This window comes from Poecilia reticulata, chromosome 18, assembly GCF_904066995.2.
Source record: "Poecilia reticulata chromosome 18, P_reticulata-male-v2, whole genome shotgun sequence".
NCBI classification, from domain to species: domain Eukaryota; kingdom Metazoa; phylum Chordata; class Actinopteri; order Cyprinodontiformes; family Poeciliidae; genus Poecilia; species Poecilia reticulata.
Genome location: NC_088847.1, coordinates 16,331,122 through 16,345,386, shown reverse-complemented (window position 1 = coordinate 16,345,386; position 14,265 = coordinate 16,331,122). Strand labels below are relative to the sequence as shown.

The 14,265-nt window shown below is 40.3% G+C and overlaps 1 protein-coding gene across 47 annotated transcripts in view; it reads right to left on the bottom strand.

Moving 5' to 3' along the window:
- LOC103480676 (protein tyrosine phosphatase receptor type D) overlaps positions 1 to 14,265 on the bottom strand; it is a 455,017-nt gene that overhangs the window by 267,452 nt on the left and 173,300 nt on the right. For all 47 annotated transcript variants that reach the window (XM_008435747.3, XM_008435746.3, XM_008435752.3 and 44 more), the window contains exons 5-6: positions 10,243 to 10,317; positions 5,116 to 5,229 (exon numbers count right to left, since the gene is read on the bottom strand). The gene's annotated coding sequence lies outside the window, so the exon portion shown is untranslated. The remainder of the gene's footprint in view (positions 1 to 5,115; positions 5,230 to 10,242; positions 10,318 to 14,265) is intronic.

The following is a 14,265-nucleotide window of genomic DNA, read 5'->3' as shown; positions in this document are numbered from 1 at the left end:
TTAGCTGAAATGAGCCAGTTTGTTCCTACCATCGCAAGAAAATAAGGTTCCATAACATGCCGAGTCATTATGACATTCAAGCTATCTTCATTCAGTTTGCAGTAATAGCCGTGTTTTTGTATACACCTGAGGGAAAAAAGAAAAAAAAAAAAGCTGAATGCATCTGCCATTGTACAAATTCAGTTATTAATACAGGATTAGCGGCTCAGAAAAAAACCTGGTTGCATTAGAATACGTTGGCTCTACATAGAACATTCTCAGTCTTTTTTTTTTTCCTTTTTCAGTTTTCAAGCCAGAGCAAAATTGTTGCAATTATCCTTTCATTTCTTTACATTGTTACAGCACTTGGTCCTTTCCTGCCCCCCCCCACTCCCCCTCAAGTCATTCCATAATAACTCGTATTCATTCACCTGTTAATAGTTTCAAGAAATCTTTTTTTTTTTTTTATCGTCAATTTTTTACAAATACATAAGCACAAACACATACAAGAAAGGGCATATGCAGCTTCCAGACACCTGGCTGATTGCTGCTATTTCTCATCACTTCAGCTGAAAATGGCTCTTATGACTGCACTTGTTTGCCGTCTAAACGGAGGAGGACGCTGAGAAAAGAGGTGAAAACTGCAGAAGCTGTATGCGCAGATGTTTTTTTTTTTTTGTTTGTTTGTTTTTTTAAACCCTGAAAATTTTTGTCCAGCTTGAGATAATAACCATCACCAATTTCACTGCTGATTTTAATCACCTATAGGTGAAGGCACTGCGGCGTCTGACTTTATGTGTTTTGTTTTCACAGAGACAATAAACTCGTGCTGTTCGATACAATGAAGACCCATGCAGAGAAAATCACTTTGCTTCTCTACATCTCAGGCAGAGGTAATATTGACAGATAATATCCACTTTCTGTGCCATGTGTTTTCAGCTAAATAAGTCTGCCTGGTGAAGAAATACAGGCTGTAATTGTGCCATCTGTGGCACTGAGACTTTTAATAAATTAACCATTGGCGCTTGTTTGTTCTGCCCCCCGCCGAGCTCCAGCGTTTGCGAGCGTAGTTAATGAACAAAGCCGAGCTGCGCTTTCGTGACTGTGGAGCGCACAGGTGACACGATGGCGGGGGAAAGACGAGGGTGACGTTTTCGCGTGGCCGCTTGACAGACAACGGCGCAACGGGAGGTTGCGGGGGGGCGACCGGAGAGCCGGGAGACACTTTCTCTTTCACTCTCGTGCTCCCCGAACGCTCCCAGTGCAAGGGACACGGGCCGCTGCACACACAGATGGCGGGGAGGTGTGCATGCGTGCACGAATGGTGGGGTTGTGATGCCATTTGGCTTTGTAAAAGTGCGAGAGATGAAGCATGAGAGATCTAAGAAGAAAATAAGAAAGGAAGGAGGGGGAGCAGAAGAGCTTGTGTGCTGTTGCAGCTGTTGTTCAAATCTTTTTCACACATCTGCTCCCTTATACTTTCTTACAGCATCAATAAATGCTTCTTTCCAGGGTTAATTTACATCATACTCCGCAAAGATGGTGCCACTCAGGAACTTTTGCTGAGGAAGGAAAGCCAAGTGAGAAGACAAATAAAATATCTTTTGGAGGATTCTGTGTAGACAGACTGCCATCTACTGGTTTCAACTGTAATTTCAGTCTATGCTTTTATATCATGACCCCCTATTTGCAGTACATGCAAGCGACTGTTGTGTTTGAATGGGAAATGTAAGGTCTCGTCTAACATTAAATGAGTGAACTTGAAAAGGAATGAGGATGTGCCTAATCTGTGATCTATAATTAGTTCATGGAGACTAAATATGTTTAAAGTTTGCCTTGCAAAGCTTGTCAGAGCAAAGTGAATGGAAGCAAGTGTTAATGCCATGTCAGTCAATATGCCTCAGCTGTTCGCATCAAGAGTTAAGCTGTTCCAAACGGAAATGATGAAGTGTAGCGCCATCTTGTGGTTATTTAATGCCATGTGATGGCAGATTCTCCCTGAATCAGAACTGAAGCAATTTGTTGAACATTTCAGACATTAGCTCCTGTTTAGTTTTTTTTGTTTTTTTTTTGCACATTTGCAAACCACTTGAGTAATTTTTAACTTGACATGTTACATTAGCTTTCTGGCACACAATGTGTTTCACAAGCTATGTAAAAAAAAAAAAAAAAAAAGTTTAACTTTGATCCAATTTGATTATAACATTTTCCTACTCCGACATGAGTTTGTTAAAGTACAAACGGATCTTCTTTTGATTTGCTTTTTCCAATGCAGTTCTTCTACTCCCCTAACAATGGTTCAAGTACAGGTGTGTGTTATTTTGTGTGGGTTTGTTGTATGAAATCCAATTGAAGTATAGGGACGTAATGTGACAAACTGTGGAAGTTCAATGGGTATAAATATTTTCGCTGGGCATATATGTCTTTGCCAGTATATAAAACAACCTTACCCAATGCATTCGGACACAAACTTGACCAAATAATTACATGAATAATAAAAAAAAAAAAACAAGTGTGCTACTAACAACCATTAACAGAGACTTAAATCCTCTTCCACCACTACTTAGCTCCTCTGCTCACAAAACTGCTTCCTCTTTGCATTAGAGATATATTTTAAAGAATTATGCTTTTCAGGAATTGCTTCAATATTAGACCCAGCGCACATCCTTCAACAACTTCACTCTTCCATATTCATAGAGCGCACACTGTAGACTGTATTTAACCAAGTAATTTAAAGGTTATCTTAAGTTGTCACTAATCATTTAATATTGTCCTCCCTTTTTTTTTTCTTCATCCTTTCGCGGCCAGTACTTCAGCTACTAATCCTGTGTGTTTGTGGCTTAGCAGAGACTTATTCCGGAAAGCTGCTGGCTGCTATCTGACCTGACACAGATTTCATCCATTTTCTCTCTCTTTTCTTTTTCTAAAGCATATCTGCCTTTTTCAGACATGCTCTGTTCAAAAGAAATGTGTCAGCAGTCTGGAGATTATGCTTCTTTTTTTTTGCTAATCACCAGAAGAGCCCAACCTGCCGCGCAATTTTTTTCAGTCTGAACACGTAGCGCGTCGAGCAGAAGTCCCTCTTTCCTCCATTTAGATGCTTGTTTTGATCTCCCTTTGCTCTCATTGTGTTGGTATAATCAGGTGCGTTTAACTGTCAGTCTTGTAACTCAATAGAGCACAAAGTTAACTCACGCATGTGAAAACCAAATTAGTAGACCCCCAAAAAGGTGGGCTAATTCCACATACTCGGTGCATTGACGTAGATCAAAGTAGATCAATTTCAATACTCTGAAAATACAGGCAGCATTTCTTACTTTGCTTTTATTGTTTTTGTTTGTTTTCGGACCGTTTCTGCGTCTGCTCATGTGGCAGTACACACCACAACATGTGGGATGACCGTGATGGATTCCCGGTATCATTGGCAGTTATATGTGCTGGGCCTATAACCGCAATTCCCCAGTCGCAGCTTACTGCCGAGCGAAAGCTGAGCGAGATACACTCTGGCTGGCGCAGAGCCATTGGACTACGTAATAATTCATAGACCCAAAAGCCCTCCGTGTACTCACAGTGCAATATTTATGACCAGGCCGAATGTATTTCCTCAGCTACATCACCGCACGGTGCTCAGGTCAGGGTGCATCTTCCCTCTGAGAACATATTAATGTTCAGTGCCTTGGTTAAATTTGAGGAAATAACACCGAGAATTTGCAACTGAACACATTAGTGCTCCGTAGGGTTAATTTTCAAAAATCCCCAGGATCAAAAGCTTGTTTAAACGTTATTTATTTGTTGAAACCTGTTCGTAGAATGTTTGACACTGAAGGATGGTGGCCAAAATACACGCTGATATTTCCCAGAATTATGTTTGTGTTTGTTTTTCTTCCCCTTATGTTTTTTTTCTTCATTTTTTACCTTAATTATGGGTTTTTTTTGTCTCTTTTTCACAAGATACACACAATTCCTGATGTTTTTCTTGGTAAAATCAGCTGATTAGTAGTTATTGGCATATTTATTACAATGTACTACAAGTATATTTCCCATACCTAGTATTCTCCCTCTATACTTGTGTGTTTACCCGTTTTTCTTTGCCAGATACCATTTGTTTTTACAAGCAGTTAATGCTGCCAACAAAATTTTATACTCCTTGTTCTTCTTTTTAATAGAAAGTACTCCTCATAGCTTTTTTTTTTTTTGTGGCCTGTCTCGTTTCTTGATAAGGCCAGTGAAAGACCTATTGGTAGCTTAGGGAAGGAACATTAGTGGAGTTATTTCTGCCATTATTCTCATTTACTTTCTTCCCCCTGGGAACGCAGTGCCTCAACCTGTAAACATCGGGTTGCTGGTTCAAAGCCAGAACCGTCCATCTCACTTGACCAAAGCACTTCGTCCGCCCTGCCTCCTCATTGTGACTTAATGGCAGCCTCGCTTGTGAATGCTCTCTCAGCATTGCCACATATGGGCCCAGCATGAGGAAATGCTGATTGGCTGATCTTTAAAATTATATATCCTGATCTTTTGATAACAGCAGAAATTATGTGACCCTGCTTTCATTATTTATAAAGTTCAGTAATATTTTCAGCAGCGATTGCTATTTTTGAACTTCAAATACGTAATAATTGTTGTGGATATAGCTTAAGGATGTAGAAAAATCATTCAGAACCACAATCATTAAAAAAAAAAAAGATTTTTTTTTTTTATCTCATAAAATATCTAAATGTAACTCAGTTTATATTCACTCTCTACCAATAATACCCTTTTTAGATCCAATTACAATCTACCAAGCGTTATGATTGTGATTTTAAGTTTACCATATTACCATTAAAGCACTGTATGAAAATCACATAATATTATATTACAAATACATAGCTGCAAATTATGATTTGCGATAATCTTGTTCGTCAGACTATCGCCCTCTCCCTGATGAGTGAAATCAGATGGGGAAGAATTGTGTAATTTAATCAAAATCTTCTTTGTCATCCAACAAACAATGGTTGATTTTAGAACTTCCATCTAAAGTGTTGTCTTCAAATATATAATGATGCTTTCGTTTTAACATTTCATTTTAAATCAGTGCTGCAGTCAGTTGTCCTGATGACGTTCTGCTTTCGTTTATTTGAAAGAACGCAAACTCACCGAGAGAATTGAGGCTTCTCCGTCGGGCTCATGCAGGTGCCACCATGCCGCCCCTGCTGCCGCAGGCCGACCTCGCCGACACACCGGTGCAGCTAAAGCCCCCTTTACCCCCACCTAGGAGAGAAGGACAAGCCGGTGTGATCAGTCCTGGCTTCATATACCATTGTTTGGAGAAGTTCCTAAAACATGTTGCATGAGTTTGTGGTATTCCATCAGAAGCAACTTCTCTTTAAAACTAGCATTCGTCGCTGCCTGCTCAGTGGAATTAGAATATTACTCCAGTGCTGGAGGGTTTTAATTGCGTTTCTCTTGATCAAAAGCTACTGCTGCATGTAGTGCTGCCACCAACTCCATGTACGTTTGGTTTTTATCTTCTACAAAAAAGTGCTCACTTGCTCAGTACTCTGCGTTTTTCTTTTCTTTCCACCCAGAGCCCAGGATTTATTGGAGGTCTCATCCCCCCCCCGCCCCAAAGAGAGCTGCTCTTCTTCAGCGTCTCCACATGAGGGTGAGCTGCCAAGTCAATGGGTTCAAAGTGATGGACTGAACTTAGAGAGATAAATAGCTTCATACAAACTGGCATTTAAAAAAGATCTACTGAAACTCTATTGTATGGGGGGAAAAGTAAAATAGTATATACTGTATATTATTTTATCGTTTTGCATAGTAATTGATGTTGATTTTAATTTACTCTAGACTGAACTTAATTTTATATATTTAGATGTTTTTGCTGCGAAACAGAAGTGTATAAATTACAGAATTAAAGTGGATTGCAGTTTTTTGGATGGGGGTTTTATTTTCATACGTAGCTGTATGTTGATAGTTGTAGGAAGGTGGAACTTGTTTGGCGTGCCAGAACCCCCCTCCACACACACACACACACACACACACACACACACACACACACACACACACACACCCGCCCAGAAAATAAAAAATAAAAATAACTGTGTACCATGCTTGGCTGACATGTCACTCGTGACCTCATGAAAGCAAAAATCCCTCCAAGGCGTGTAATAAATCATCCCAGCCGGCTGCCCCACAACACAGGCCCGGTTGTGCATACACATTCTCAAACGGACACAACGCCCGACACGAAGCAATACATCAAATCTAAGAAGTGTGGAGACACAATTATATCAGGTTCTCTAACCTTACAGGGGAGCGGGATGGACCAGTGGCCAGTCAGGTCACACCATATAGAAGTTTGGATGCTACTATAAGGTAATTCATGACTTCATTTATGGCTTCACTAGTGGAAAGACATTTAGATCAGTACGATACATGATTTCAATGTATCTTTTCATCACAGTTGTCATTTTAATAGCAATCATAGGCTTTTCTCCACAGGGTTACAGAGTATAATTTCGATTTTTTTTTCCCCCTCCCCGCTAAACTGACCTGCTACGGGTTTGAATTCAGTTTTTTTTTATAGCACAAGCGCATGTGACAGGTAGATGGATGCACATTCAAAGTAAAAATGCACTTAAAACATCATTTACGAAGTGTTTTCAAGTCTCTGCAAAGAAGCTGCTCAGTCAATTTAAATTTAACGCCTCGATGCTTTTCCGAGAGACCATTCAAATGCCACTCCCAACAGACTGAGCTTCTCTGACGAGTCTACCTCTGTCATTTACTTTATGCTTTATAAAGTTAGTCAAACTCACTTGACTGCACTTAGATTTTTTTTCTTTTCTTGCCTTTCCACCAAAGTTATATTTTTCCTGTCATATTTATTTTAAATCACTTTACCATCCACAGCTCCAATCAATTCTTCAAAATGAGTACAGCTCAAGGCTGTGGAAGAGAGTTTCTGAGTTTCCTTTTTTTTTTCTATGTCACCGTTAAATGTTTCATGTAATCAAATTATTATATCAGACAAGGATAATTTGAATCAATGCAAAGATACGATTTTATGCATTAATGGAAGAAGCCATCCAAACCAACCTGACCGTTTGTGGAGAAGTAATTCACCCCTAATGAGTCGTACCACTCTTGGTGACTGTTTGAACTGGAAATAAGTTTTTGAAATTATTTTAACCTACTCTTGCAGCTGTTTTAATTCTGTGTCTCGTGTTGGAGAGGTTCTAAGCACAAACACACCGTTTCAGGACAACTCACAGAGTTAGAATTGTTCTCTGTCAGGATTTTCTGAAAGACAACCGTTACAGCCATCAGCTACAGCAGGCTGTCCAGAAACTGAAGCAGCCTGCCACCTTGAGGTCGTCACACCAACACCACGTTGCTGGACTTTTTGCAGAAATTCTAAGAAACCAAGTTTTTCTGCAGATATAACAAGACCAACACCTTCTAAAATGTTGCACTTTTGTTTCTTCAGGTCACAAAATATTTCCCCAGAATACCTGGGGTCAGTTAAAAAGTTTCCTGGAAATGTTGATCAGTGGACTTCTTCCCTTTGAATCTCCATGGATCCCATTTTTGCTCAGTTTCTTACCAATATGTTTGAACGAAGAACACTGACTTTAAAGGGGCAGTATCATGTGTTTTTCAGGCACACTGTGTCATTTCGTAGCACAATCAAGAAACTATGCTACCTTCACTTGTCATGACAATGCTACATATATCAAATATGACTCGGAAGAAATTTGTCTGATATTTAACGCCTTGAATTTGGGTCCTTGTTTAAAATCTCAAACTCTTTCTGAAACTCTCCCTTCAGGAAGTCATCGCAACATTTCTCCTCTATCAGCCCTTTAACAACACTTTTACCAGGGTTGCACTAAGAAGTAGCTTATACCAATGAGCTCAGCAGATGTGCATTTCCACCAGGTGTTTGCTAAGTGCTGCTGGCTGGTGGAGCTGAATTGAGGCGGCGCTGGGGGAAGGAATGCTCTGCGAGGCGGAAACTGTGGCTCTGAGGAGGAGCTGCACCTCGTAGGCAGAACTAGGATCCAACCAGGCGCTTTGCACAGCTGAGTGACTGCCTTGCGATGTTAAACGATTCCTCAAAAATGCACACTCCAGGTATGTCTTTTGATGCAACATAACATGATGTAAAGCTCAAAAAAGTCGACTTCACATAATGCTGCAGTCTGCAGTACTTTAGGTGGTTTCCTGGGCTCTCCTTCCTTATACTTCCTTAGATTAGTGCATGTGCTACTTTCTTATCTTTTAGTCTCCTTTATGTTGTCATGCAAGCTCTAGTTTGTATTCTTGATTGGAAGTTATCTGGCCTGGGTGTGAAAAATGAAACTGAACCCAAAACATATTACTTTCTTTAAAAACGGCTTCTGGGTCAATTTGGACAGTTTTGACTCTATATGACAATGAAATCAATTGAAAACTGCTTTTGTATTTGTAGGTTTATCTTTCTTCTCATATATTTTGATCTAAATAAGTGTGATAAAAAAAAATAGACCAGAAAAAATCTGTAACATGGATTAGTTTTTGTTCCCAGCGCTCCACGTCTTGCAAACATTTCGCATAACTCCTGTGTGGAAACAAAAAAAACTGGGACTCCTGTACATTATGAGGCAGGGGGAGTAAAAAAGGAGAATTAAAGTAAGGGCCTCGTCTTAAAAAGGGGAAACAGTCCATCGATGATTCGATCTCCACATTACTTTCCCTGCAAGAGCACTTGATAAGTTCACAGCAAATCCTTTGGACGTGTACAAGAATGTTCTGCTCCGTGCTGGCCTCTACCCAGGGAACAGTAACTCACAGCAACACAAACGCTCCAATTACAGCTGCACCCGCAAATCCTCGGGGGGGGAAACCGCAGCGCTGCTCACTGATCTGAAAAACACCACTGTGATAGTGGGTAACTTCACTCAACTTCCAGAGGACACGAACTGCACTTTTAATGATCCCGACCAGACCGCTGTTAAGCCGATGATAATGAGACATTTTTTTTGAGAGGAGCTGATTTATGAGAGCATATGGGGGCATTTTGTGGTTGTGCGAACTAATGAGTGGAGAGTTAAGTGGCACTTTATGCGCGACACCGCAGCGGAAAGGTAAATGGTACAATTACTTTGACACCGAGGGTGAGAGTGAGGCACTTCTGGGTCACGAATCGGGTGAGCTCACTGCCGATTTTCCTCGGGAATCAGCTCCCTGTGTGTGTTTGCTGGCATGCGTGCTCACACGGTGCCACAAAGTGCTGACAGCACCTGTCAGTCCTCAGGCAAAATGCTGGGAGAGGTGTGTGTGGGCGCATCCTCTTCTCGGTGACAAACAAAGACACCGGCAGCAGTAGTGATTTCTGCACTCCAGAGGGCACCATTAGCATGCTTTGGCTCCGCTAATCCATGCCGTTCTGATATTTTCAGTCGGCGAAACAATAAAATCTGCAACTAAGACCGAACAAACTGCGAGTTGTGGTTTTATGCCGCACTATTGACTGAGACAGAGAGATTAAACTCACTTTATTCACCAAAGCGAATTATTGCAAGAAATCAAATCTCAAAAGGCAAACCAATTTACTGTGACTAAGCAATAGATCATGTCCAGACATGTGTGCTTTCTGTGCATGAATCCATACTAACACCATTTAGTTGTCTGACCCCTTATTTGATTTCTCTGGCTTCACTTGTTTACCCTTTTCCTTTTCATATTGTTTGGCACATTGATATTTGAACTCAGAGAAAATTATTTGTTTAGTAGAAGAAATACATCAATAGAGGTTACCCTATCCTGCTCCCGGCCCCCAACTAAAGTGATTCCATTGTAAACGAGGTTTTGTGCCGGAGCAGATGTTATTTAGGAAAAAGAAGAAAAAAAAGGCAATAGGACCGTTTTGATCAGAACAAACATATCAATGCATTACGGAAAAGAAAGGTCACTTCTAGGAAGCAATTGCTCTTTCCAGTGTCAGTTTCTGCAGAGAATCATAGTGAACAGAAACTATCTACACAAAGTGTGTCATCTGTAGGACTTCTTTTGCAAGTAGATGTGTGAATTTCAAACATTTAATTCATTGCTAGCTAATGTATTAATTTATTGCTAGTTGTTAGTCTCCATAAGCCCACAATAGCAATGGTTTGCCTGTCGTTGCACTGGAAGAAGTTTGGTGTGAAAAAAAACGAAATGGAAAAAAAATAAAAAATCTTGATCTTTTAATTTTTTTTTTTTTTTTCTTTCAGGATTATAAAATGTAGCTCTTACCCCGTTTGGAACAAACGGTTGCGACTGCTGCCTCAGACAAAGAGCGAAGTCAGAACAGAACTCCTCAGAATTTCCCTGGAAGCAAAAAGACAAAGAGGAGAGGATTTATTATGCGTTAGTGTATCGTAATGTTTTATACAACAAAAAAAAAACAAAAAACAGCAGGGATAAACATGAATTGAAAACCACACACACACACACACACACACACACACACACTGCTTTGTTATCAGCACATTCTTTGTAAGTGTGTAAGCACATTCCACAAACTGATTTTCCTCACTGTGCATATTAAGAGCAGCTAAAAATGGCCTCCAGCAACGAGTGCTGACATAACCTTCATCTTAAACAAAAAGAAAGGTTGGTGGGATGATTTTTCATGTACGTATTAATTTTTGACAGTGACGGCACGCTTAAAAGAACAACCTTAGCTTTTTGAGAAAGTGGTAAGCTGTGCACGAAACCTTGTCAAAACTGCATACAGCCCGTGCCCGTCTTCGCCATTTGCAGGCCAGCGTCGAACTAACCGAGATGAGAGAAGTAAAGCGCATTCCAGAATGTCACAGCAGCACCGGTGATTGACATTTCCCCAGTCTGTGCGTTATCTTGCATGAAAATGACACCAATAATTGGATGTCAGACACCTCCCCTCCTGACCGTCTCCAATATTCTGTATCAACAAGGCGTTTTTTTTTTTTCCTTCAGAACATTCCTTTTTACTTTTCAAGTTTATCTCTTCGCTGCTCGAGTGCTTGATATGCAAAAAAGAAAAAAAAATCATGTTTACTTTGCAGATCAAAGTTCTGCTCTTCTCCCTCCCTTTCCTCAGTTTTCCCCATCTAAAAGTGGTCTCCTTTCATTATGCAAGCCAACAAAGAGCGGCCCCGCTCTTGCACCTCGTTCCAAGCATACTGATTAATTAGCTCGTATAATTAGCTTAATGATTTAGAGAAACATGGCCACAGCCACCCAAGAAGCTATGCTAATGGACCCCTGTCTATAGCAATTAAAATGCCCATATCTTAACAACGGCGGTTTGTGGAAGTCCAGATACCAGACGCAGAGGGGGAGAGTAGGTGCTAATCGATGTAGCAAGGTATTAGCTGTTGTTGCGTTAATGAACTCTGTTATAGTTATCACATTGTCAGACTGTGTTCATGCGTTTAATTTCGTGCATTTCATTTAGGTAATACTTTGCAGACTGCACTGGAACGCTGGGAGCTAATGAAGTGTTCTTCGCTCTTGCTATGACGATTAATTTTGGCGCCGGCAGTCGACTCCGCGCTTAAATTAGATTTGGAAAGTGATGCAAGACGCTGAAAGTGCAAAAACTGCTTTTAGTGCTACAAGGGAGCCAATTTACAGCCTTATCTTTATCCGTCATATTATGCCGTTCTATATAATATCCGCCGCTCAGCTGGAGGATGTTAACTCCCTCTCTCTGTGTGAGCACACAGCGTGAAGTGCATGAGTTAGGACATGGAGTTGTGGACGTTACAGATTCCATTAAATATGAGTCAGACCAGACAGTATCTCTGCTCTCTGACAGTACCATCAGCATTCCTGGCTGCACTTCAGACATAAATCGCCCATTTATGACCTTCCGCTGAACAGTAACCAACAGAGACAGCGGCTCAACTCGTAAAACCACCAGAATGTTGAGATGGAGGTGAAGATATTACCTGTCTACACACGACCTCTTAAACGGGAGCCAAGTGGGAGCAGTTGGATAAAATGTAAGCCATATTTGCTTTTTTTTTTTTTTTACAGTGCCACACCTGAATGTTTAGAAGATCTCACGTAGTAACAAACGAGTGGTAATTCACTGCACACCAACGCTGACGAAGCTTCTTTCTACAAAAACTGTAAATATGACGTTCGACTACAGCTGGTTTAGTGCTTAATGCACGAGCACATTTTGTAAATTTTACCCAGAAATGCTCGTAACACAAAGATGGTTCACCCATTCATTTACTCACTTTATTAGAACCGAGTGTTGTTACATTCTGTAACGCTGCTTCAACACAGTGGGGCTACATAATTACGTGTCAAGTGTCTGTCACGTAAACAGTCAGGATACACCGGAGTAAACATGTAAATCTGAGGTAACATCTGTCTACGTGAAACTGACCTGTTACCCCTTTACTGCGGATTGTGTCATCTCACACACCTTTGAATAACACACAAAATATCTCTGAACAGTTTTGGTCCACATACCATCTGAATACTTATCACCTCTCTTGAAATTACATCCACGTTTCACAAATCCAATGCATGTTTCTCACTCTGTCACTGCCAGTGGTGGGAAGTAACAAAGTACAAGTACTTCGTTACTGTACTTAAGTACAATTTTCGTGTATCTGTACTTTACTTAAGTAGATTTAATAATGGATACTTTCTACTTTTACTCCACTACATTTTACAGTAAGTATCTGTACTTTCTACTTCACTACATTTCTACAAAACTGTCGCGTTACTCGCTACATCCAAGTCGCGTTGCTTTTTTTCCGTTAAAATGTGAAGTTCAGGGACTTAAGGTGGCGACGTAAAATCCGAGCAATATCGTAACTTACGTGTCTGTTGTCACCCATCGCCTCCACCTTTACTCGCACGCGAAGCTCCAGACATGCGCAGTGGTTTCCTCTGAGCGAGTCTAATCATCAGTAATATAATAGTGCTGCATAAATTGATATGGCTACATGTAAAATCAGCAGCGCTTCGCTGTCACAGTCGGTGGGGACTTCGTCCAACTTTTAGCGTCACTTGGAAGGAAAGCTTAAAGAAAGGTAAGATCTGTGGACGTGATGCTAGCAAAGCTAGCTGTACTGACGTAGACACACATGTTGCATCTGCGATGAAAAAAAGTTGTCATTCATGCCCTGAATTATTGTGTGGAGGTGTTTACTGAGGTGTTGCAAATATGGGACAACGCTGGTACATTCAGGAACGATCCGATTCTTCTGGACGGATCTTTACTGATTGCATTTATTTAAGCTCTTAAGTATTTAATAACTAGTTTTTTATGGGAATGTGGATCTTTCAGATCAATTTGAGAAGCAATTTTGATAAGTAAAAGTTAATTTTTTGTGTCACGTAGCGCGGGGTGCTGGTCTTGACTTGGTCTTGGGTCGGTGACCTTGACTACAACTCTGCTACTGGCTCCTTGGTTGCCTGTCCTCTCCCACCCACCTTCTTTCCATCCACTTTCTGTTGGATTTCTTTAAAAATAAAAGCCACTAGTAGCAAAAAAAAAAAAAAAGTGAAGTTCATGTTATGTTAGGACAGGAGACAAGATGTTTCCATCCCTGAAAGTATGATGCATAGAATCACATAGTAAGTAATCACATACTGTAAACATAATAAAAACATGCTTTATCTGTGGCATTGTTCATTAAAATGGCACATTTCTAATGTATTAAAATTAAATACGATCGGGACACTTAATGATATTAGCGATTAGGTAATCCATTCAGCAAGCACTTTTACTTTTAATACTTAAGTATTTTAAAAGCCAGTACTTTTTTACTTTTACTTAAGTACAAATGCTAATGTGGTAGTTTTACTTTTACTTGAGTACATTTTTGTCTGTGTATTTGTACTTTTACTTAAGTACATTTTTGAGTACTTTCTCCACCACTGGTTAAAATAATCTTGAGGGTTATTCTCACCTCAAGTAAATTAGCACAAGGGAGACGCAGTCTGTGTTTCTCCAATTTCTCTCAGCTTATGAGAAACTGCAGAGCAATTGGCAGCTCAGAGTTCCCATGCACCACATACCGGTGAAACACCGTTACTGCACCCATCATCTTTAACCCCTGTTAACAAGTAAAATATTATTATTATTATTATTATTATCATCATCATAACCCCATAAACATTTAAATGCTCCTTTTTTAACTTTTTTTTCACACACCAGTGGGCATCACAAGAGGTTTGTTTGACTGATAGACCGGCCCAGGTCATGTTGTGGTTCCACTGACATTTGCTCTATGCCTGTTAGGAGATGGAACCCAAATAACAAAT